The sequence below is a fragment of the Narcine bancroftii genome, chromosome 5, assembly GCF_036971445.1.
Source record: "Narcine bancroftii isolate sNarBan1 chromosome 5, sNarBan1.hap1, whole genome shotgun sequence".
NCBI lineage: Eukaryota > Metazoa > Chordata > Chondrichthyes > Torpediniformes > Narcinidae > Narcine > Narcine bancroftii.
The window spans coordinates 64604647-64627999 of record NC_091473.1 but is presented as its reverse complement, the minus strand read 5'-3'; the positions used below and the strand labels follow the sequence as shown (position 1 = coordinate 64627999).

Below are 23353 nucleotides of genomic sequence, written 5' to 3'. Positions count from 1 at the left end.
TTGCTACTGTTACCCTGGGAAGAAGGTGCTGGCTCTCCATTCTGTCCATGCCTCACAATAATTTTATAGAGCTCTGTTAAGTCACCTCTCATCCTTCTTTGCTCCAAAGAGAAAAGCCCTAGCTTTGTTAACCTTGCCTCATTAGACACATTCTCCAATCCAAGCAACATTCTGATAAATCTCTGCACCCTCTCCACAGCTTCTACATCCTTCCTGCAAAGAGGTGACCAGAACTGAACACAATATCCTAAGTATGGTCTCACAAGAGTTTTATGGAACGACACCCTCTCGACTCTTGAACTTAATTCCCCTATAATGAAGGCCAGCATACCATAAAAGCCTTCTTAACTACCCTATCAATCCACACAGCAACCTTGAGAGATTGGCACGAGACTGCCACAATTCCACCAGCAGAGGATCCTCACTTTCAGAGAAGCCAAAAAGTATGAGGATATAATTCTCATGAACCCTTCCTGTTTCCTAAGTCTAATGTATTCTTCCTTCTTCCTCTTAACTAGCTGCGTCACCAGTTTTGTCAACCATGGTGTCCTTTTCCTACCATCTTTTCCCTGTCTCACTGGGACAAACCTATCCTGAACCCTAAATGTCCTCCACATTACTTCAGTGCTTTCTCCCATGTACATCTGTTCCCAATTTACTCTCCCTAGTTCCTGCCTCAGCCCATCGTAATTAGTCCTTCCCCAGTTAAAACACTTACCCATTTTGTCTGCTCTTATCCATGTCTATAGCTATGTTAAAACTCAGAGAGCTGTGGTCATTATCACCAAAATGCTCCCCCACTGAAGAGACTTGCCACCTGACCAGGTTCATTATCCAGTAGCCTTGGATACTTTACATGTATTGAGTGTAGAAGTTGGGAGGACATGTTGCAGTTACATTAAGACATTAGTGAGGCCCCATTTGGAGTATTGTGTTCAGTTATGGTTGCAGTGCCATAGGAAAGATGTTGTTAAGTTGGAGAGGGCACAGAGAAGGTTTATGAAGATGTTGCCGGGACCAGGAAGCCATTGGGAGAGTTGCACAGGCAGGGGTTCTAAACAACCCAGGCCTGATATGTTAACTGCTTCTCTGCCTGTGCATACCGCCTGACCTGCTGAGTGTTTGCAGGTCTCGAATCTTGTATGTTTCGATCAAGTCTCTCTTAATAAACTGCAGAGGATATAAACCACCTTTATCCCAAGAGACAACTTTCCAGAGCAGTTAATAGCCCAATAAACCCTCTTCAAGCCACTTCAATAGTTCACATCCTTAAGGAGACCAATACTGTGAATAGGGTTCCAGATTTTTTTTGAGGCAAACTCCAAATGAGTCATTATGAACATCTTGTAATTATTTGATATCAACCCAAGAGTCTTTAATAGAGAAGTATTTTACTCTCCAGTATTGACACATCACCTAAAAGAGAGCAAAGTTGAATTTTTTTTCTCTATTATTTGAAGAATAACTTACAGATTAAGCTTCAACACAGTTTGAAGTCAATTGATAGACAACATGCTGACAGAATGCTAATCTTAATGGGATCTAATCTGACACTCTGTACACTGACTTCATAGAGATAGAGGGAAGGTTTCTTGAGGTAGTGACGCATTATGGAAGTAGTTCAGACAGCCTTGTACACTCACACTTTGCAAAGCTCCCTGAACATTGTAAAATGTCCCAAGGCACTTTTGAAGGAACAGTATCAAACAGAATTCGAGACAACCACATAAGAGGATATTAGAGCAAGTGTTGAAAAGTTTGATCAGAAAAGCAGATCATACATTTTATTATTTTGAAAGGGGCGACAGAGAAATGGAGAAGGTTAAGAAGAGAGTTCCGGAGCTTACGAGTGGTATTATCCCCGGTCAGGGATTGAAGTAGGTCTGAATTTATTTCTTTATTCCAAGCTATCTGTCACAAGTTGAGTGTAACAACATATACCACAATACCTCTAACCTCTTCGCTGAGGACCAAAGCCTAAATACTCGCAGATATGGATTGAACCTGCAGACAATCTCATGTAGCACGACTTCCAATGACTGACAAGATCACCCTTCCCTGCCTGTAGTGCCTTCATAACCAAAGGCTCACACTAACTCTGCCAGCTGTGATCAGTTTAAAGTTCAAAGTTGCTGAACAGGATGAGAGTGTTGTTGAGAAAGTGTATGGTGTGTTGGCCTTCATTAACCATAGGATCAAGTTCAAGAGCTGTGATATAATGTTGCAGCTATATGTCTTGAGTTAGACCCCACTTGGAATCTTGTTCAGTCCTGGTCATGTCACTCCAGGAAGGATATAGATGCTATATAGAGGGTGCAGAGCTAATTTACAAGGATGCTGCCTGGCTTGGAGAGTGTGCCTGATGAGGAGAGGTTGAGCGAACTTGGTCTTTTCTCTTTAATTAACAGAGGATGAGGGGAGACCTGACAGAAGTGTACAGGTGATGAGAGGCATTGATCATGTGGATGGCAAGAGTTTTTTTTCCCAGGCGAACATGAGGGGATATAGTTTTAACATGCTTAGGAGTAAGTATAGGGGGATGTATAATTTTCGTTCAGACTGCTGGGTTCATGGAATGCACTTCCAGCAATGGTAGTGGAGGCAGGTACAATGAAATCTTTTATTAGATATTAGATAGGTACATGGAATTGAGAAAAATGGAAGGTAATGCAGTGGGAAATTTTAGGCAGTTGTTAGAGTAGGTTAATAGGTTAGTACACCTCTATGGGCTGAAGGGCCTGTACTGTGCTATAGATTTCTATGTTCAGCATGACTTCCTACCCTGGTCAAACAGTATGAATACGCCTCCACTTTGACACAACTCAACATACAGTAAAATCCCTAGTATTCGGCACCTATGGTGATTGGGGATGAGAGATATGCAAATTTTCCATTTGCCTGAGACACCCTTTCAATGCTCAACTGATACACCTGCATTAAAAATAAACAGTTTAAAAGGCAAAAGACAGTGCAAAATTTTAAGTAATTTGAAAAAAGGTCTGTATTGCAGTTCTTCCTTTTTTTTCTATCCTTTTAATGTTTCAGATTAATAAACTTAAGAATGATACAAAGAGATTGGGATTGCATTATCAACGGTTAACATATACAATCACAGATATCGAGCAACATATGTAAACTGAGCCTCCCAATCTCTTAAAGGCCAAACATGAAAATAAGCCCCTAACTAAGAAACAAAACGAAAAAGAAAACAAAAGCTGAGCTACTGTGTTTCAGCGGTTTAAAAATTATTTTGGGGTTAATTCTGGTCCTCTGCACTCACAAAGAATATCGTTGAAAAGTATTTGGAAAGGATCAACTCACATCACATGAAAATGTTGAATAAATGGCCTCCATGTTTCTTCAAATTTAACTGAAGGGCCAACAGCACCACTTCTAATTCTTTCTAAATTTAAACATGCTATAGTTTGGGAAAACCATTGAAACGTGGTGATTTAGGGCCTTGCCATCTGAGTAAAATTGATCTCCTGGTTATTAAAGAAACAAATCCAATCACACAACAAGCTGAAGCAGATAAGTGGCCAGAGTCCAAAATTGATAGTCCAAAAAATGCAGTAATAAGATGAGGTTGTAGGTCAATGAGCAAAACTGCTGAAATAATATCAAAATATCTTTCCAATATTTTTTCAGGGAAGGGCAGGTCCAAAACATATGCTTCAGGGAAGCCACCTCAGAATTACATCTGTCACAGATTGGGTTTACATGGGAGTAAAAATTAGCTAGCTTGTCCTTGGACATATGGGCCCTCTGAACCACCTTAACCTGCATCAAAGAGTGTTGAGCACACATTGGAGAATTTTCTCCAATGTCTCTAAAGGTAAAGGTATCTGAAGTTCTCTTTCCCATTCATTCTTAGTTTTGTCAAAAATCACTTGATGTATTTTCAGGATCAAATCATAAATTGTTGCTAATATGCTCTTCTGAAAAGGATTTAAATATAAAACTATCTTGGTAACTTCAGTCTGATGTGATATTGGAAAAGTAATATTTAGATTGTTCCTTATCTGTAGATATCTGAAAAAATTTGATCTAGGCAAATTATATATCTTCAACAGCTGCTCAAAAGTCATGAGAGTTATCCATAAATAAATCGCAACTATTCTCTTCATATTCCATAAAAGAAAAGCTTGTTCAATTCTAGATGGTTCAAAGAAAAAAATTAGATAGAATAGGACTTGACAAGATACATTTGTTCAGTCCAAAAAATATACAAATTTGAAATGATATTCATATTGAATGTTTAATTATTGGATTCATCATTTGATTATTCAATTTAGTGAGTGCAAAGGGAAACAAAGCCCCTGAAATAGAAGCCAATGAGAACCCCTACACAAACCTACGCTCAAGACTCACTCATCATGGACATAGAATTTCATCCAAATCTTGTGTCCAGAAAATTATATACTGAATATTAATTTCCCAATAGTAGAATCTAAAGTGCCTTTCACACATGCATCCCACTAAATTGGTCGTTCAGTGTCCTGAGACACGAATGAGGGTTTGGACTTTCACATTTGACCACTCCTAACTGGGACAGTGAATGCTTTCACACATTCAAGGAGCATCCCTGGGGTTAGGACTGCTCTACCTTCTACCAGTGATGTCATGACGCATGGAGCGATGGTGAGTCTAGCCTAAATCCTGATCAATGTAGTATGATCTTATATTTGAGCAAAATTAATCATGTATAATTATAACATAATTAAGCTTTATGTATAGTGAAGTATGAGCCCTTCAGCCCCTGTTGTTGTGCTGACCTTTATAAGGGACCGTGGGAAAGTGCGAGCAATAAACAGCAATAGCAGACAATTTTTAAACAGGATGGGAAAGTTTGTAGTGCTTTAGTGCACAATTTACATAGAGTGAGAAAGTTTGTAGCGCTATAGCACATAATTTATATAGCATGGGAAAGTTGGGAGCACTATCCCATAAAATTTATAATTCCATGCAACAGAGAAAGGGCTGTATGCCCAGTTGCATACATGGAGCATTCATAGAGGGGTTTCTCTACTGCATGGCATTCTGGGAAGTCAAGTTTGCCATTGCTTTTTTCCCATGGTCTTTATAAATTGTGCGCTATAGCGCTACCAATTTTCCCACGCTGTTTAAATATAGTTCGCTATTGCTATTTATTGCTACTCATTTCCTTTCTCTCTCTCCCCCACTGTGACTTTCCCATGGCAAAGTTTATATCTTCATTTTAATCTTTTCTTCCTGCACTCATGCAAAAACTTGGGTCATTTCAATCCCACAATGCAATTACCCCTTTCACACTTGCCTGATTGCAACACTGGTGTTTGCAGATGCTGGGGATTGTAGGTCGAAGCCATCAATCCCGGGCGTGAGATGGCATCATCTGACACCAGCGTAGTCCTGATTTTGTTTTCACACTTGCCACTTTAAAGTCTGGTTGGAATTTGATTCCTGAGATCCTGCAAATGTGAAAGGGGCTTAAAATTAGGCAATGCATACCACCATACTTTTTTAATTTCTGTAAATGCTTCTAACATAACCTAAGTTCTTAATCTGTTATAAATATGAAGAAATTCCATAATCAATAATATATAAAAGACTTAGGGATGAAGGTTGGAACCACCTGAAATTTAGGTAAAATAATCATTTTAACTGCATTAATTCAACCAATCAATGATAAGGTACAAGATCTCATAGTTGTAGGTGGACGGTTCAATTCTATATCTCAGGATCTTGTCATTCTTAATTTTTCCCCACAATTTGTTGTTAAACATAAATGCATATTGGTCAGTCAGCAGGGCGAACAGTTTGCCGGCTAGGTAATGCCTCCAGTGATGCACAACTTCCACCATGGCTTGGGCCTCTTTCTTATTGGCTGAGTGACAGAGTTTGGGGCCCTGGAAAGTATAGGATAAAAATGCCACTGGCCTCCCTGCTTGTTTCAGCGTGCCAGCCAGGGGAAAGTCGGACACATCACACTACACCTAGAATAGGATGGATTCGTCTATGGTGTGCATTGCTGCCTTGCAATGTCACCTTTGATGCGAGTGAAGGCCACTTGGGCTTTTGCCGATGGGGGAAAAGTGTAGCTTTTAGCAGGGGACGGGCTTTGTCTGCATAACTTGTGCATTTTACACTCCTCACTGACCAGCATTCACGTTTAATAACGTCAAGAGGAGCAAAATCAAAAATGACAAGATTGCTAGGTGGAGGATCGAGCTCTCCACCTACAATTATGACATTGCCTATCGGCCAGGAGCCCTTAATGACCCTCCAGATGCCTTATCCAGAGGAAGCTGTGCCTTTGCACATACTGGCCAACTGCGGTCTCTGCATAATGAGCTCTGCCATCCAGGGGTTACCCAGATGGCTCATTTTGTCAAGGCTCACAATCTGCCCTAGTCAGGGAAATGACCAGGTATTGCCAGGTCTGTGCAGAATGCAAGCCGCACTTCTACCATCCTGCAAAGGTGCATCCAGGCCCTTTGAACAGCTTAGTTTTGATTTTAAGGGACCTCTCCCCTCCACAAACTGGAACACTTTCTTCCTCTGTATCATTGACGAGTACTCCTGCTTCCTATTTGCAATTCCATATCTAGACACGTCCACCTTGTTTGTCATAAAGGCCCTAAATTCCATTTTTGCCCTGTTCAGGTATCCCAGCTATATTCATAACAACCGGGGCTCATCCTTTATGAGTGACTGTACCTGCTGGTGAGGGGCATCACCTCCAGCAGGACTATTAGCTACAATCCTCGGGGGAACAGGCAGGTTGAAAAGGAGAACTCCATGGTCTGGGAGGCTATCAAACTGACCCCGAAGTCAAGAGGCCTTCCAGACTCAGGCTGGAAGGAAGTCCTCCCTATGGCGCTCCATTCCATCCGATTGCTACTATGTCCTGCAACCAACGCTATTCCTCATGAGCTCCAATTCACTTTTGAAAGAAGGTTGGCATTGGGAATTACACTCCCAACCTGGCTTACAACTTCTGGTCCAGTCCTTCTCAGGAAGCACGTGAGGAGAAGCAAGACCGACCCCCTGGTGAAAAGGGTGAAAGGGCTCCATGGTAATCCCACGTACGCCTAAGTGGAGTACCTGGTTGGCAGGGAGGACACCGTCTCCATCAGAGACCTGGCACCTAACGGAACAAAGGGTCTGTTGCCTCAAGTACCTTCTGAGCGACGGAGCTCATTCTCACCACCCCCAGTCAGGGTCTCAGGGGATCCGGTTCAGGATCTCAGGGGATCTGGTTCAGGAGGAAAGTTCATCCCCCTCCACCATAGAACCAGAGACCCTTCCCACCTCTTCTCCCCCACAAGAGGTCCAGGAGACTCAAGGAGCCCAATGCCCTCCTGTGCTTAGGTGCTCCACCAGAATCTGCAGACCCTCAGACCGCTTAAATTTGTAAATAACTGTATATTTTTTTGAATTTTTTTTTCTGAATCAATGTTCTCTGTCTTCATCCACAGACCCTAAATTCTGCAGGAAGGGGTGAATGCAGTGAACTGAGATTCACTGGTGGTATGTTATACTGATGGCCGGCTCCATTCCAATCTACCTATATATAAACCTGGTTTCCCGCCTAAACCCTGAGCCCCTCTGAAGACCACCGTAAGACCCTACCCTCAGTTATAAGCTAATAAAAGCATACGTTTTCCCTCCTGTCATGAGGCCTCTTATTCACACTACACACAGGTGTATAAAATTTTCAGAGCTTTCCACGTTGAACAAGCAATTTGTAATGCAACCATTTACCTCAATGTCCATGGAGGACCTTGCTAATTGATGTGGACTGCTCTGGTCCAGAACGATGGATGCCAGTGTCAGTTCATTGTCTGACTTACTGCTACTGTATGTGTGCGTTGGTGACCTCCAAGATGTCCGCTCCAAAGATGGCTGCCCCCATGGTTCACATGTGGTCACCACCGGAAGTGAAGTCAGAAGAGACATCGGCCCTGGTCATCGTGCTGTTCTCCGTGGCCAGAATTGACGTGGTCCAAGATGCTGATAGTCGCTGTTCGCTTGTGCAAGGGTGGGGGGGGGGGGGGTGGGGGGTGGTGGGTCTGGACCTACATACCCTTGCGTACTGTCATTTCTTCCACAGCTGGAACAGGTCATGCTTCCGGCAGGGCAGTTCTTCCACAGATGCTTTTCCTGGCCGTAGTAGTAGCACTTAGAGTGCATAGTGATAGCGACTGCTGTTTGGGAGCCCATATATATCCCAAGCTGGTGCCACCCGAGCTCCCCACATGGTGCCCACCCTACCGGTGGAGTAAGCCTCCATGTTCTGTGGGGCCATTTCTAGTGCCTTAGCAAGAACAGCCACGTCCTTCAGGGTCCAATTGCCTTTCTCCAAGAGCCTTAGTCGGATATAATCAGGCCTGAAATGGGCGACACAGGCATCCATGATCAGTTCCTCCTGGTTGACAGCTGCTGTAACGTAGGTGCATCTACATGCTCTCCCCAGCTCCCGCAAGGCTTGAATGTATTTGTCAACAGACTCACCAGGTGCTTGTCGATGGCTGCCCAGGAGGTATCTGGTATCGATCACGTTCTTTGGGGCAAGATACTGCTTCTACGTGAGACCCATAGCGGCTGAGTAAGTCTCACAATCTCTAATCATCTGGAAGATGCGGTGGCCAAACTGTGCAAACAGTAGGTCTCTCTTATCATCCTCATCCCGGATGTTGTGCCACCTCATGAAGGTGTTCAGGCAATGAAGACACTGATTGAATTTCACAAAGGCCCCTGGATCCTTTGGGTCAGTGTCCAGCTTCTCTGCTCAAATAGCCTTGTCCATGGAATATAGGTATAGCAATTAAATTGTAGCACTCTCAATTAGACACAACAGGACAGAAGTCGAGATTAATAGGGTTTAATCACTATAAACTCAGTCATATCTTACATGGTGTTGGCCTGATTCCAGGCAGTGCTGAGGGAGGGGATTAGGCGATTCCACCTTTATTAGGAATCCTGGAGGAGGAGGAGTTACAGTGTCGGGGTGAGCCAACCAGTACAACACCTGTAATAGTGTTCCAGCACAACGATCAGAGGCAGTTGGTTGATAGCTGACACGCAGAGAAAGGCAACAGAGACCATGGGGTCAAGTGGAGGAAGATGAGTTGTGCGGTGGAGCTGGGGGTTGTGATAAACGTACATTCTGTATTCTTCTTTCTTCTTCTTTCGCTTGGCTTCGCGAACGAAGATTTATGGAGGGGGTAAATGTCCACGTCAGCTGCAGGCTCGTTTGTGGCTGACAAGTCCGATGCGGGACAGGCAGACACGGTTGCAGCGGTTGCAGGGGAAAATTGGTGGGTTGGGGTTGGGTGTTGGGTTTTTCCTCCTTTGCCTTTTGTCAGTGAGGTGGGCTCTGCGGTCTTCTTCAAAGGAGGTTGCTGCCCGCCGAACTGTGAGGCGCCAAGATGCACGGTTTGAGGCGATATCAGCCCACTGGCGGTGGTCAATGTGGCAGGCACCAAAAGATTTCTTTAGGCAGTCCTTGTACCTTTTCTTTGGTGCACCTCTGTCACGGTGGCCAGTGGAGAGCTCGCCATATAACACGATCTTGGGAAGGCAATGGTCCTCCATTCTGGAGACGTGACCCACCCAGCGCAGCTGGATCTTCAGCAGCGTGGACTCGATGCTGTCGACCTCTGCCATCTCGAGTACTTCGATGTTAGGGATGAAAGCGCTCCAATGAATGTTGAGGATGGAGCGGAGACAATGCTGGTGGAAGCGTTCTAGGAGCCGTAAGTGATGCCGGTAGAGGACCTATGATTCGGAGCCGAACAGGAGTGTGGGTATGACAACGGCTCTGTATACGCTTATCTTTGTGAGGATTTTCAGTTGGTTGTTTTTCCAGACTCTTTTGTGTAGTCTTCCAAAGGCGCTATTTGCCTTGGCGAGTCTGTTGTCTATCTTGTCGATCCTTGCATCTGATGAAATGGTGCAGCCAAGATAGGTAAACTGGTTGACCGTTTTGAGTTTTGTGTGCCCGATGGAGATGTGGGGGGGCTGGTAGTCATGGTGGGGAGCTGGCTGATGGAGGACCTCCGTTTTCTTCAGGCTGACTTCCAGGCCAAACATTTTGGCAGTTTCCGCAAAACAGGATGTCAAGCGCTGAAGAGCTGGCTCTGAATGGGCAACTAAAGCGGCATCGTCTGCAAAGAGTAGTTCACGGACAAGTTGCTCTTGTGTCTTGGTGTGAGCTTGCAGGCGCCTCAGATTGAAGAGACTGCCATCCGTGCGGTACCGGATGTAAACAGCGTCTTCATTGTTGAGGTCTTTCATGGCTTGGTTCAGCTTCATGCTGAAGAAGATTGAAAAGAGGATTGGTGCGAGAACACAGCCTTGCTTCACACCATTGTTAATGGAGAAGGTTTCAGAGAGCTCATTGCTGTATCTGACCCAACCTTGTTGGTTTTCGTGCAGTTGGATAATCATGTTGAGGAACTTTGGGGGGCATCCGATGCGCTCTAGTATTTGCCAAAGCCCTTTCCTGCTCACGGTGTCGAAGGCTTTGGTGAGGTCAACAAAGGTGATGTAGAGTCCTTTGTTTTGTTCTCTGCACTTTTCTTGGAGCTGTCTGAGGGCAAAGACCATGTCAGTAGTTCCTCTGTTTGCGCGAAAGCCGCACTGTGATTCTGAGAGAATATTCTCGGCGACACTAGGTATTATTCTACTTAGGAGAATCCTAGCAAAGATTTTGCCTGCAATGGAGAGCAGCGTGATTCCCCTGTAGTTTGAGCATATGGAGTAAGCATATATCACTGTCCACCTGGAAACCATGGAAACAGGCCCTTCAGCCCACCAAGCCTGCACTGAGCATTGGGTGACCATCCATGACTCCCCACTATTGAAATGTACCTGGATGAGCCATCAGAGAGCCATAACCTATGAGGTAAGCAGTCAACAACAGAGCACTTGGAGCTACCTAGGGATAAGCTCAAACCCTTTCTGTGCTGTAACAGACTTAACCCAACCCGCAAACCAAAGTAACACTACCTCCCTCAAAGTTCCAACCATGCTGGCAAGGAATTAAAGCAGGAAAATATTTACACACATGGCTATTTGATCAGCTATTGAAAGAGAATATTGTGACCCATCATGTACATGAGGTGATGGGCAACTTCAGGGGTGGTGGCAGTGCAAACTCCATGGTCATAGGGTTTGCCTTCATCATGCCTAAACAATGCAGGCACAGGAGCATGACCTTCAGCCCATCAATCCCATGCTATCCAGTGGTCATTTCTATTAATCCAATATTTATTGCATTTCATTCATCATTTCCATTGTTCTGAATGTAACTCTCACTTACATAGGTCTTTAAAGAGGGCAACACAGGTAGACAGAGTGGTGAAGAGAGCATTTGTTCTCTTTGTATCTGGACCAGGAACAGAGTTGCAGCTTGTGTGGATGATCCCCTTTGGTGCAATGGGAATGTAGGGCCAAGGGTAACCAGCGTCACAGAAACCCTCCCATGCCTGCTGCAGTAGCAGATTAGGTAGGTACCAGCAGCAGACCAGTGAAGGGCTTACGTACTGAAGGACCCACACCAGGTTGTGGGGCTGCCTGAGACTGGCCAGGCTCTGGAATTCCCTCCCCAACAGCAATGTGAGAGCACCTTCACTAGAAGGAATGTAGTGATTCAAGAAGGAACCCAGTCCCAACCAAACAAGATGGAGCAAAAAAAAGTCATCATCACCAAAGCTTCATTCTGTATCAGCATTGCTCTGCCTTAAGTTACATGTCCTTTGCACTTTGCCGAAACTGAAGTGCTTTTATTGTTGAGAATGTTCAGAACAAATTTCTCTTCATTGCTGTTGGCTGGCTGATCCAGACAGTTCTGTGTGAGATGTTTTGCTTCAGAGGACAGGAGGTAGATGTTATCTCTGCCTTGAAGCAAAAATCTCTGATTTTTGCCCCAACATGTGATGTTTAATGATGAGAAAGAGGGAGAAGGATATATTGATGTGAGGAACATACAGTGCCTCAGGACACCACTGTATGGTATGAAACACATTCAGGATTCCCTGCAGTTGATCCAGAAACAGAGCCAGTCTGTACAGAAACAGGAGTGGGGCAGTGGCTGGTTGGAGGTTTCCCACCCCATCTTCCCTGATCTCAATCAAGAAAATACAGAGTGTACAAAATAAAAAAGTCTGCAGATCCTGCGATTGTAGTAAAAGCACAAAAATGCTGGAGGAACCCAGCAGGTCTTGCAGCGTCCATGGGAGGTAAAGATGTATCACGACAGTTTGGTCCTGAGCCCTTCTTCAAGGTGTGAGCAAAATGCAAAAAGGTGTCTGAATTGAAGACTGGGAGAGATAGGAAGAAAGGGCAGAGGGAGGAGCACAGGCTAGGCTTGCTGCACTTACTATAAGTGTATACTTGTACACCTGCTACACTTCTTTCCTCACTACCGTTCAGGATGCCAAACAGTCCTTCATTCACTTCACTCATGAATCCACAGGGGTTATCTCTACTGTATCTGGTGCACCCATTATGGTCTCCTCTACATCAGAGAGACTGAACGTAGACAGGAGATCACTTCATTGAGCACATTCACTCTGTACGCTCCAATAGCAGAAAATCTCCCTGTGGCCACCCTTTTCCATTCCCCACCCCATTTCCTTGCTGATATGTCTATGGTCTCATGCACTGATAAATTGAGACCACCTGCAAATTGGAGGAAGAACACCTCATGTTCTGTCTGGGTGCCCTCCAATCACAAGGAATTAACATTGACTTCCTTCTCTGGTTTCCGTGAGCAACCCCCAACCCCTCCGGTCTCTCCTCTTACCCCTATCTCTTTATCTCCTTTCCTCTAGCTCTGTACCTCTCTCTCTCCCCCTTCCTCTGTCTCCTTTCCTCCAGCTTTGCATTCACAGAGAAACTTCCTCACCCTATCAATTATCACCTCTCCTGGCCTCCTATCCACATACAATTATTTGCAGACATTCTTATTTGACCCCACAAACCCTTCCCTTTCAGAAATGCATCGACCTTCCTTTTGATCCCGACCAGCGAGTCTGCCTCCACCAACTACAATAAAAATACATGAAATTACCATGGTGTGCCATGAAAATGCATCATGCCCAGACAGTGGTTAATCAAGGCATTGACAGGGTGAAGAGTCAAAATCTTTTCCACAGGCCAAATGTGTCACCTATCGGAGGGCATGAATTAAAAATGAGAAGGGAGTTCAAGGGAGAGGTGCGGGGCAAATATTTTACACAGAGTGGTGGGGCCTGGAATGGGTTGCAGTGGGTGCTGGTGGAAACAGATACAACAGTTGTGTTTAAGAGGCTTCCAGTTAGATACATGGATATGCAAGGGATGGAGGGATATCAGTCTGCAGAGATTTATTTTGATTTGGACATTTAGATTTCAGATGTATTGTCAGAGTACATACATGACAACACATACAATCCTGAGATTCTTTTTCTCTGCAGGCCTGGCAGAATTACCACATATTGGAAGTGCAAAAAAATTGTACACAATGTACACATTTAAACAAATAAATAAACAAATGTATACAAACTGACTATGCAAAACAGAGTGGGAAAAAAACAAGCAATAAAATGCAAAAGTAGGAGTACTTAAATGAGTCTCTGATTTTCTGATGGTGGAGGCGAAGCAGCTGATCCTGAACCTGGTGGTGCGAGCCTTGTGGCACCTATACCTCTTTCCTGATGGTAGCAGCGAGAACAGAGTGTGTGCTGGGTGGTGTGGGTCTTTGATGATTGTCGCTGCTCCCTGACAGCAGCTTTCCCCATAGATGTTCTTGATAGTGGGGAGGGTTATGCCTGTGATGTCCTGGGCTGTGCCCACTAACTTTTGCAGGGTTTTATACACAGGGGTATTGATGTCCCCATGATGCAGCCACTCAGCACACTTTCCACCACATATCTATAGAAATTTGCCAGTGTTTCCAATGTCATACCAAAACTCCGCAAACCCCTGAGGAAGTAGAGGCACTGAAATAATGACTCCCAAGTGCTTCTCCACCTCTGATTCCCCCTCTGATTACGATCACTGGATCGTACACTGCCTGTTTTCCCTTCTCGAAGTCAACAATCCTTGGTTTTGGTGACATTGAGCATGAGGTTGTTGTTTGAAAAGTTTCAGCCAAGTTTTAAATCTCCCTCTTATATGCTGACTGATCATCCCTTTTTATGCAACTCACTATCATCAGTGAATTTGTAGATGGTGCCAATGTCGTACTGAGCCACACCACCATAGCTGTAAAGTGAGAAGAGCAGGGGCTAAGAATGCAGCCCTGTGGTGCTCCAGTACTGATGGAGATTGTGGAGGAGATTTTACCAGCCTCCACCATCACCCTGGCAATGCATAGTCACCAACTACTCTGTGTAAAAGAAAAACTTAACCTTGACATCTCCCTTAAACTTTTCTCCCCTCACCTTATAGTGATGTCCTCTGGAATTTGCTATTGTTACATTGGAAACAGGCGCTGGCTGTCCATCCTAGCTATGCCTCTCATAATCTTCTAGACCTCTATTAAGTTACCTCTCATCCTACTTTGCTCCAAAGAGAAAACCCCTAGCTCTGTTAACTTTGCCTCATAAGACATATTCTCCAATCCAATCAACAACCTGCTAAATCTCCTCTGCACCCTCTCTAATTCTTCTACACCCTTCCTGTAATGAGGTGACCAGAACAGAAGACAAAATTCCAAGTGTGGTCTAAGAAGAGTTTTATAGAGCTGTAACAGTATCTCTTAACTCAATCCACTGATGAATGAAAGTAACATGCCATAAGCCTTAATTACCCTCCCAACCTGCTCAGTAAGCTTGAGATTCTATGGATTTGGACCCCTCTGTTCTTCCACACCATTATGAATCCTGCCATTCAGCACATACTTCATGTACAATTTTGACTTTCCAAAGTGCATCACTTCACATTTATTTGGATAGATCTCCACCCAAGTCTCACCCTGTTTATATTCTGTTGTAACATATGGCAACATTCTACGTTATCCACAATACCTCCAATCTTCATGTTAACACAGCAGCCTCTCTCAATCTAATCCTCTACCATATCCTCTTCCAACCTCAACTGTTTCAATCTATTCACAGCACGAAAATCCTTTATACCTGGTGACAACTCAGTACATCTGTTTTGCTTGCCTTAACACCTTTTTTTAAGTGTGTCATCCAGATATTCCTGTCCCTAGATCTCAGTTAGAAATATCCTCTCTAATCTATATTGCCTTTTCTCATGTAGCAGTTAACATTCCCAGCATTGATACATTTGCCACCATTCAGCCCAAATGTCCATCTCACCTCCGCCTCCTTGAAGGCCAGTACCACAGTCCTCATGGTCCACTGCATCTCCAAGGTTTGTGTTATCTGCACAGTTGTGTCCAGAACTCCCAAATCCAGGCCATTAATGTTTAATAAAGAAAAACAATGGTCTGATACTGATCCCTGAGGAACTCCATTGCACACTGCCTTCCAATCTTTCACTGTTTGTCATGTTTTCTATGATTTAGGCTAATCTGCTCTCCATTTGTTATTGCCACATTTATTCCACACCTTTCAAGCTTGGTTGGCATAATCTTGGTACAAGAATTTTGGTGCAACTGTGCAATGTACTTATGTATTGTATATGACAATAAACATTCATCATCATCAATAAAACCATAGAACACTACAGCACAGAAATAGGCCTTTTGGCTCATCTAGTCTGTGCCAAACTGTATTCTGCTTAGTCACATTGACCTGCACCTAGACCATAACCCTCCATTCTTCTCCTACCCATGTACCTGTCCACATTTTTCTCAAATGTCAAACCTGAGCCCAGATTCACTTCAGCTGCCAGATTGTCCCACACTCTCAAAATCCTCTGTGTGAAGTTTCCCCTAATGTTCCCTTTAAAACATTTCACCTTTCACCCTTAAACCATGTCCTCTAATTCTTGTTTCACCTAACTTCAATGGAAAAGCTTGCTTGTACTTACTTTGTCTCTACCCCTCATAATTTGCATTCCTCTTTCCAATTCCCCCCCCCTCCCCCACTAATCTCCAACACTCTAGGAAATAAAGACCTAACCTGTTTATTCTTTCCCTGTAAGTTAGTTCATCAAGTCCTGGCAACATCCCTGTAAATCTCTGTGCTCTTTCATCAAGGCTCTGATGTGACATTTTGTTGATCACTTTTTGGAAATCTGTGCAAATCTCAGCAACCATACTTTCCTTATCAGCTCTCCCTGGTATTTCATCAAATAATCCTAACAATTAGTTGTATGTGATTTGACTTTAACTCATCAATATTAACTTTCCCTAATTGATCCACACTCCTCTAGGAAACTGCTGATTATGTCACCAACTGTCATTTCTCATTCCAACACCAACGTTATTAAATTTTTAATTTATTTTAAAATGTAGACATACAGCACAATTACAGGCCCTTTTAGCTCATTAGGCCTGTGCTGCCCTATAATTACACCCGCAGTACAATTTGAACGATGGGAGAAAACAGGAGCACACGGTTGAAACCTACACAGACACGGGGAGAATGAACAAAATCCTTACAGCAACGCCAGTTTCAAACCCCGGTTGCTGGTGCTAATCACTATATAACCATGCCTCTTTATTGAGTTAATCCTTGCAACCTTTCCTGAACAATGTTGTAACATCGGAAGATTTGCAGTCCTCCAGCACCGTCCCTGAATCTTTAGATGTTGGGAAGATTACAGTCAGGGCCTCTGCAATCTCAAGCCCTCCCCTACCCCTCCTCTTCTTGCTCCACATCCTAGGATGCATCCAGTTGGCCTTTCCAGTTACTCCTCTAAATTTGCCCCAGCTGTATTCTACCAGTGTCTGTTTCCCCAATGAAGCATTCATTTAGTGCTTGACCAAGTCCTCTGCTCTCTGTAAATAGGTTTCCTTTTTGGTCTCCGATCAGTTCCTGGGAACATGTGTGGCTTACATATAGTGATTGATGGGGGAGATCCTTTCAAACTGGATGATGGCACTTCTGGATTGTTCAGGGAAGCAGGAGATAAAAGAAGAGGTTTGCAGTAAATTGTGTCTGAAGGCCAATAAAAGGAGGGTAGGTAAAGGAGTGGCCTGGGGAGTGAGTGGATCAGGGAAGAAGTGGGGTACTGAGGCTTTGGCTCAGGAGGCTTTAGAGAGCAGAGGCTGAGGAAGAGCTCCCAGTGAGGTGAGGTTTTGTAAGTCTTTTTTGTTTATCTTTAATTACACTAATTTAAATTGAAGAACAGGTGATGTAGGCAGTGAGGAAAGGGAAGGGGGGATGGGGGAAGACAAGACAGGCAGTGCAGAATATCCCTGCGGCATTCCCCTCAACAACAAGTAGACTGCTTCAGATGCTGTTGGTGGGGGTTGGGGGGGGGGGGTGGATAATCTACAGGGAAAAGTCATGGAAGTCAGGTCTCTGGCACAGAGGCTGGACCCTTGGCTCAGAAGGGAAGGGGGGGGAAGGGAAGAGCTTTTGTAGTTGGGGTCTTGCTGGTTAGGGGAGCAGATAGGAGGTTTGCTGGATGAGATCAGGGCTCCCAGTTGGTATGTGTCCTCCCAGATGCCAGGGTCAGGGATGTCTCTGATCGAGTCCAAAGCATTCTGGAGGGGGAAGGTGAGCAGCCAGAAGTCGAGTCCACATGAGGACCAAAGACATAGAAATGGGGATGAGGTCCTGAAGAAGGATTACAAGCAGGACCTCAAGTGTGGCAATGTCAGGATTGCTGCCTGTGACACGCGCTAATGAGGGTGGAAATAGGAAGTTGTGGAGGATGAATGTGTGTCTCAGGAGTTGGTGCAGGGGGCAGGGGTTTGGATTTCTGGATCATTGAGATCTCTTCTGGGGAAAGTCTGACCTATACAAAAGAGACAGGCTGCACTTGAACTCGAGGGGGACCAATATCCTGGCGGGCAGGTTTTCTAGAACTACTGGGGAGGGTTAATCTAGTTTGGCAGGGGGATGGGAATCACAATGAGAGTAAGGAGATTAGGGTGGAAGAACACCTAGATTGGAAGGATTGAAGGGAACAGAACATAACAATAAATGAAGGAGGGAAGATGGTAAAGGTAGTTGGTAACAAAAGGAGTATATGTGGACAGTCTCTCTAGTGCCTATATTTTAATGCAAGGAGCATTGTAAATAAGGAGGATGAGCTTAAGGCATGGATGGCCATATGGAAATACGATATTGTGGCTATCAGTGAATCATGGTTGCATAAAGGGCATGTTTAGCAGTTAAATATTCCAGGATTCTGTTGTTTTGGGCATGATAGAACAGGAGGGATAAATGGTGGAGGAGTTGCATTGCTTATTAGAGAGAACATTACAGCAGTGGTGGTTTGGTGGCATCATCCAGCAAGGCTATTTAGGTAGAATTGAGGAATTGCAGAGGCATGAATGCATTAATTGGAGTGTTTTATAGACCACCAAATGGGCTGAGGGAATTAAGAGGAGCAAAATTGTAAGGAGATTGTGTATATGTGTAATAAACACAAGGTGATAGTTATGGGAGATTTCAACTTTCTGAACATTAACTGGGACACCCATACAGTAAGAGGGCTGGATGGGGTAGAGTTTATTAAATGTGTTCAGGAAAGCTTTCTTAACCAATACGCAGAAGAACTGACTCAAGAGGGGGCAGTATTGGATCTCCTATTAGGAACAGGTGACAGAGGTTTGTATTGGGGATCATTTTGGGTCTAGTGATCACAATACTATTAGTTTTAGCTAGTAATGGAAAAGAATAGAGGTAGGCCAAAGGATGAGTTCTTGATTGGAAGAAAGCAAATTTTGAGGGGATGAGAAAAGATTTGGCAGGTGTGGATTGGGATAAGATATTTTCAGGGAAGAATGTAGCTGATAAACGGACCCTCAGGGAGGTTAGTGAACAAATTGCGGGGGCATTGACAGAAATATTTAAAATGATCACTGGCAACGGGGGAAGTGCCGGAGGACTGGAGGGTTGCTCATGGTGTTCCACTGTTCAAAAAAGGATCCAAAAGTAAATCTGGAAATTATGGGCCTGTCTGATGTCAGTGGTGGGTAAATAATGGAAAGTGTTCTTGGAGATGGTATATACAACTACTTGGAAAGACAGGAATTGATTTGGAGTAGTCAGCATGGCTTTGTACGTGGTAGATTATGTTCTCTAATAAATCTTAGAGTTTTTCAAGGAGGTTACTAAAAAGGTTGATGAGGGGAAGGCAGTGGATGTTGTCTATTTGGACTTTAGTAAGGCCTTTGATAAGGTTCTCCATAAGAGGTTAATAAGGAAGATGAAGAGGCGAAATGGATTCAACAATGGTTGGATGGGAGATGCTAGAGAGTAGTGGTGGAAAATTGTTTGTCTAATTGGAGGCCGGTGATGAGTGGAGTGCCTCAGGGATTGGTATTGGGTCCACTGCTGTTTGTCATATATATTAACAATCTAGATGATGGGGTGGCAAGTTGGATTAGTAAATTTGCAGATGATACAAAGGTTGGTGGTGTTGTGGATAGTGAGGAAAATTATCAAAGCTTACAGGGTGATATAGGACAGTTGGGCTGAAAGATGGCAGATGGAGTTTAATACTGATAAATGTGAGGTGCTACATTTTGGTAGGACTAATCAAAATAGAACATACATGTTAAATGGTAAACAATTGAGGAGTGCAGTGCAACAAAGGAATTTAGGAGTCATGGTACATAATCTCTGAAAGTTGAATCACATGTGGATAGGTTGGTGAAGAGGCATTTAGTTTTTTGGCTTTTATAGAGTATAGAATTCGGGAGTTGGGATGTTATGTTGAAATTGTATAAGGCATTGTCAAGGCCAAATTTGGAATATTGTGTGCAGTTTGGTTGCCAAATTATAGGAAGGATATAGACAGCATAGAGAAAATGCAGAGGAGGTTTACGAGGATGTTGCCAGGGTTTCAGGATTTGAGTTACAGGGAAAGTTTGATCAGACTGGGACTTTATGCCTGGAGCATAGAAGATTGAGAGGTGATTTGATAGAGGTATTCAAAATTATAAGGGGGAAAGATGGAGTGAATGTGGATAGGTTTTTATCCACTGAGAGTGGGGGAGATTCAAACAAGAGGGCATGGATTGAGAGTAAAAGGGGAAAAGTTTAGGGGAAACATAAGGGGGAATTTCTTTACGTGGTGGGGGTATAGAAGCGAGATTGACGTTAACATTCAAGGAAAAGTTGGATAGGTATATGAATGGGAGCGGTATGGAGGGTTATGGGCCAAATGCCGGTCAATGGGACTAGGTGGATATGGACTAGTAGGACTGAACTGGCCAGTTTCTGTGCTGTAAATGGTTATATAGCATCTTGTATGTTTGAAGAAATCCTGCTCTCACTTCACCACCTGCCTGGTTTGAAGCTGATGTGTTAATTTCTATTTAACTTGTAGAGACCTAGATTCGCCAAAGGGATTCTGGAACAGGATGGCAGCAGATTTAAGGTAGTTATCCATTTCTGTTCATTAACTCATGAATGAAAAAAAACCTTTGAAGACTGCACAGATGAATTTAGCTGCTTCTCTCTCTCCCCAGAGTAATGTAAACAGAAACACAAAAACAGAGGTGCTCAGACACACATGTGCCTGTCGCACTCACATAGAAGCACACTCACAGACACATATACACACAGACACAGAGACACAGACATTTGGACATGACAAATAGACAGCCACTCACATGTGCAGTGACCCCAAGAGCCAGAAACCCTATGGAAACGAACACAAAAATGCAAATACACAGATACACCTCAAAAGCACTTGAAGCCACACACACACACACACACACACACACACACACACACACACACACACACACACACACACACACACACACACACACACACACACACACACACACACACACACAGACAAGGACTGCTGGAATCTTGAACAAACAATGAGGAACAGGAAAGAAATGAATGGAAGTCAAGACCCATTTTTTGAGACAAGCAGATATGCATGCAGACACTCACAGATGCAAACAATGACAGGTAGACATGGAAATAGGTTAAGATACACTCCGAATCCCAGACACAAGAACAAGTTTTCTCAGAGAGTTGAAGGTGCCCATTTCTCTCCTTGAATGCTGCCTGACCTGATGAGTCACTCCAGCTGCTCTTAGTTTGTTCCAGATTCCAGCAGCTCCAGATTTGTTGATGTGGTCTGACTGTGGAACTCCATCAGGCAGCCTTGCATTTGCTCACAGTGCCACGATGATTCTTTCATGCAATGCCAGTCCCAGAGCTCAGACACAGAGCTTTCACACTTTTCTACAGATTTCCAATGTAACACTCTCAGCCGGCTCCCCGGCATGTTGCCTACGTCTCTGACGGATCAGCCGATCTGTCATTTCAGAGCTGCCAGCTCTAAGATCAGTCAGTCTGTCACAGCCACAGGTCCTCAGGGCAACAGCACAGAAAGGGCCGCCAAAAGGCTGCAAACTCCATTTAAAAGGTGTGGTTCTTGTGCTCATGAGCTCTCTGTGTGGCAGACATTACCTCCTGTTTTCACACTAACCTGGGACATCTCCCCGTGTTCACACTGACCCAGGACATCTCCCCCTATGTTCACACTGACTGGGATATCTCCTGCTGTGTTCACACTGATTGGAACATTTCCCTCTGTGTTCACACTAACCTGGACATCTCCCCCTTGTGTTCACACTGACTGGGATATCTCCTGGTGTGTTCACACTGACCTAGGACATATCCCCCACCCCTCCCCAATATGTTCACAATGACCCAGGGCACCTCCCACTGTGCTCACATTGGCTGGGTCATCTTCACACTTATATACAGCTGCTGCGTTCCAGAAACGTATTCCCAAAATTCCGGTACACAGTCTGTGTAAAAGGATCAGAACGGAAATGAGGGACTCATTCCCGCTCTGATATTTTATCTCCTGGAGCCCTAGAAATGATTACAGAACGCCTGCACTCTAACCACAACTGCAGTGGATCGGCAGCAAGCAGGCGAATGAACAGGACATTATTGATGATACGCGATGACGCGTAAAGCATAACCTCTATAAGGTGAGGTCTGTTGGCTTTGAGAAGGAGGCGTCCCATCATGATAGGGTCATGAATTGGGAAATGGGACTTCTTAAACAAATAGTAATGAACATCCTCAGAAATGCAACAGGACTAGACGTCTATTTCTTTGTTACAGAAGGCAGACTTCGGGAAACTAGGCAGGTGAAAACATGAAAGTAAACATTAGAGGATGACCGCGATGTGGGACGTTCCTGCTGTTCTACAAAACAAAAGATCCATCACGGCGCTGGCTTTCATTCCGGGAATGTGCTCTCCGCTGTAAATAAAGTCAATGCTTATTTCTCTCCATGAACTGGGGATCTTGCTCGCTCGCCATTTCAGAGAACTGATTGAGAAAGGAAAACCAAGTGAACCGGGGTGGGGGGTGTTGCTGGGCAGGGAAGTGAGAGGAGTGCCTGTAAAATCACATTTGTTTGAGAGTGAGACTTAACAACAATTATGTCAGCGGGGCACAATCGCAGATATGAATCTGAAGAAAACCTCTAACATCGAGCGTGTACAGCGGGAGTATATCGCTGGCTTCAGTCGGAAATCTGGGATTGATAGGGGTCGCGAATGTACTCGTTTTTTTTCCCCCTGTCGTTATAACCGGCATATTTGTAATGACTGGATCCGTGGTGATTATTGGGATTCTTAACAGGTTTTGAGTTTTGAGTTAAAAGTAGATCGTCTCAGTAGATCACCAATGATCTGACCCTCTGACCGGAACAGGCACGATGTCGGCGCAGTGAAGACCCACGTCCAACCGATAACGACCCCCCAACCAAGGAATTCGGCTCAACTCACGGCGAAATCCGGAAATTTGGAGTTTTGGTCGTTCCTGTGTGACCGACTATTCCAGAAGGTAAGTGGGAAAATTGACGATAGAAAAGTTAGTTCTATGCAAAAAAAATTGGCTGGGACATCTCCCTCTGTGTTCACACTCGGCACTTTAAAGCAGGGAAAACACCTGTCTGTGCCCTTACGGCTAAAGACTTACCTTTCTGAATGCGCCGATTCCAACCCTTCTCGGGGAAGGCTGATCAGTGGACCGGAATGCAGCTGGTTAGGGTGGGCTGATGACACCCATCTCCCCACTCACCCCTCTCCCTCCATGATCCCCTCAAGGCAGGGGCTGGCGCTTCGGCCTTCGCTGCCGCTCAAAACGTGGCAGAGCCATGGCCGTCTTCCCTCCCCATAATCCCCCACGCAGCTGGAACTGCTCTGCGGTTCTCAGAATAGTTCCAGCTGCGTGGGGATAATAGGGAGAGAAGACGGCCATGGCTCTGCCGCGTATTTATGGCATGACAGCACCAGTTG

General features: G+C 44.4%; 1 long non-coding RNA gene across 1 annotated transcript in view; it reads left to right on the top strand.

Moving 5' to 3' along the window:
- The window catches only part of LOC138762699 (uncharacterized), a 122725-nt gene extending 100420 nt beyond the window's left edge, over positions 1-22305 (top strand). The window contains exons 2-3 of the long non-coding RNA XR_011357063.1: positions 20395-20445; positions 22170-22305. This is a non-coding gene — a long non-coding RNA (uncharacterized lncRNA). The remainder of the gene's footprint in view (positions 1-20394; positions 20446-22169) is intronic.
- Positions 22306-23353: the final 1048 nt, after the last annotated feature.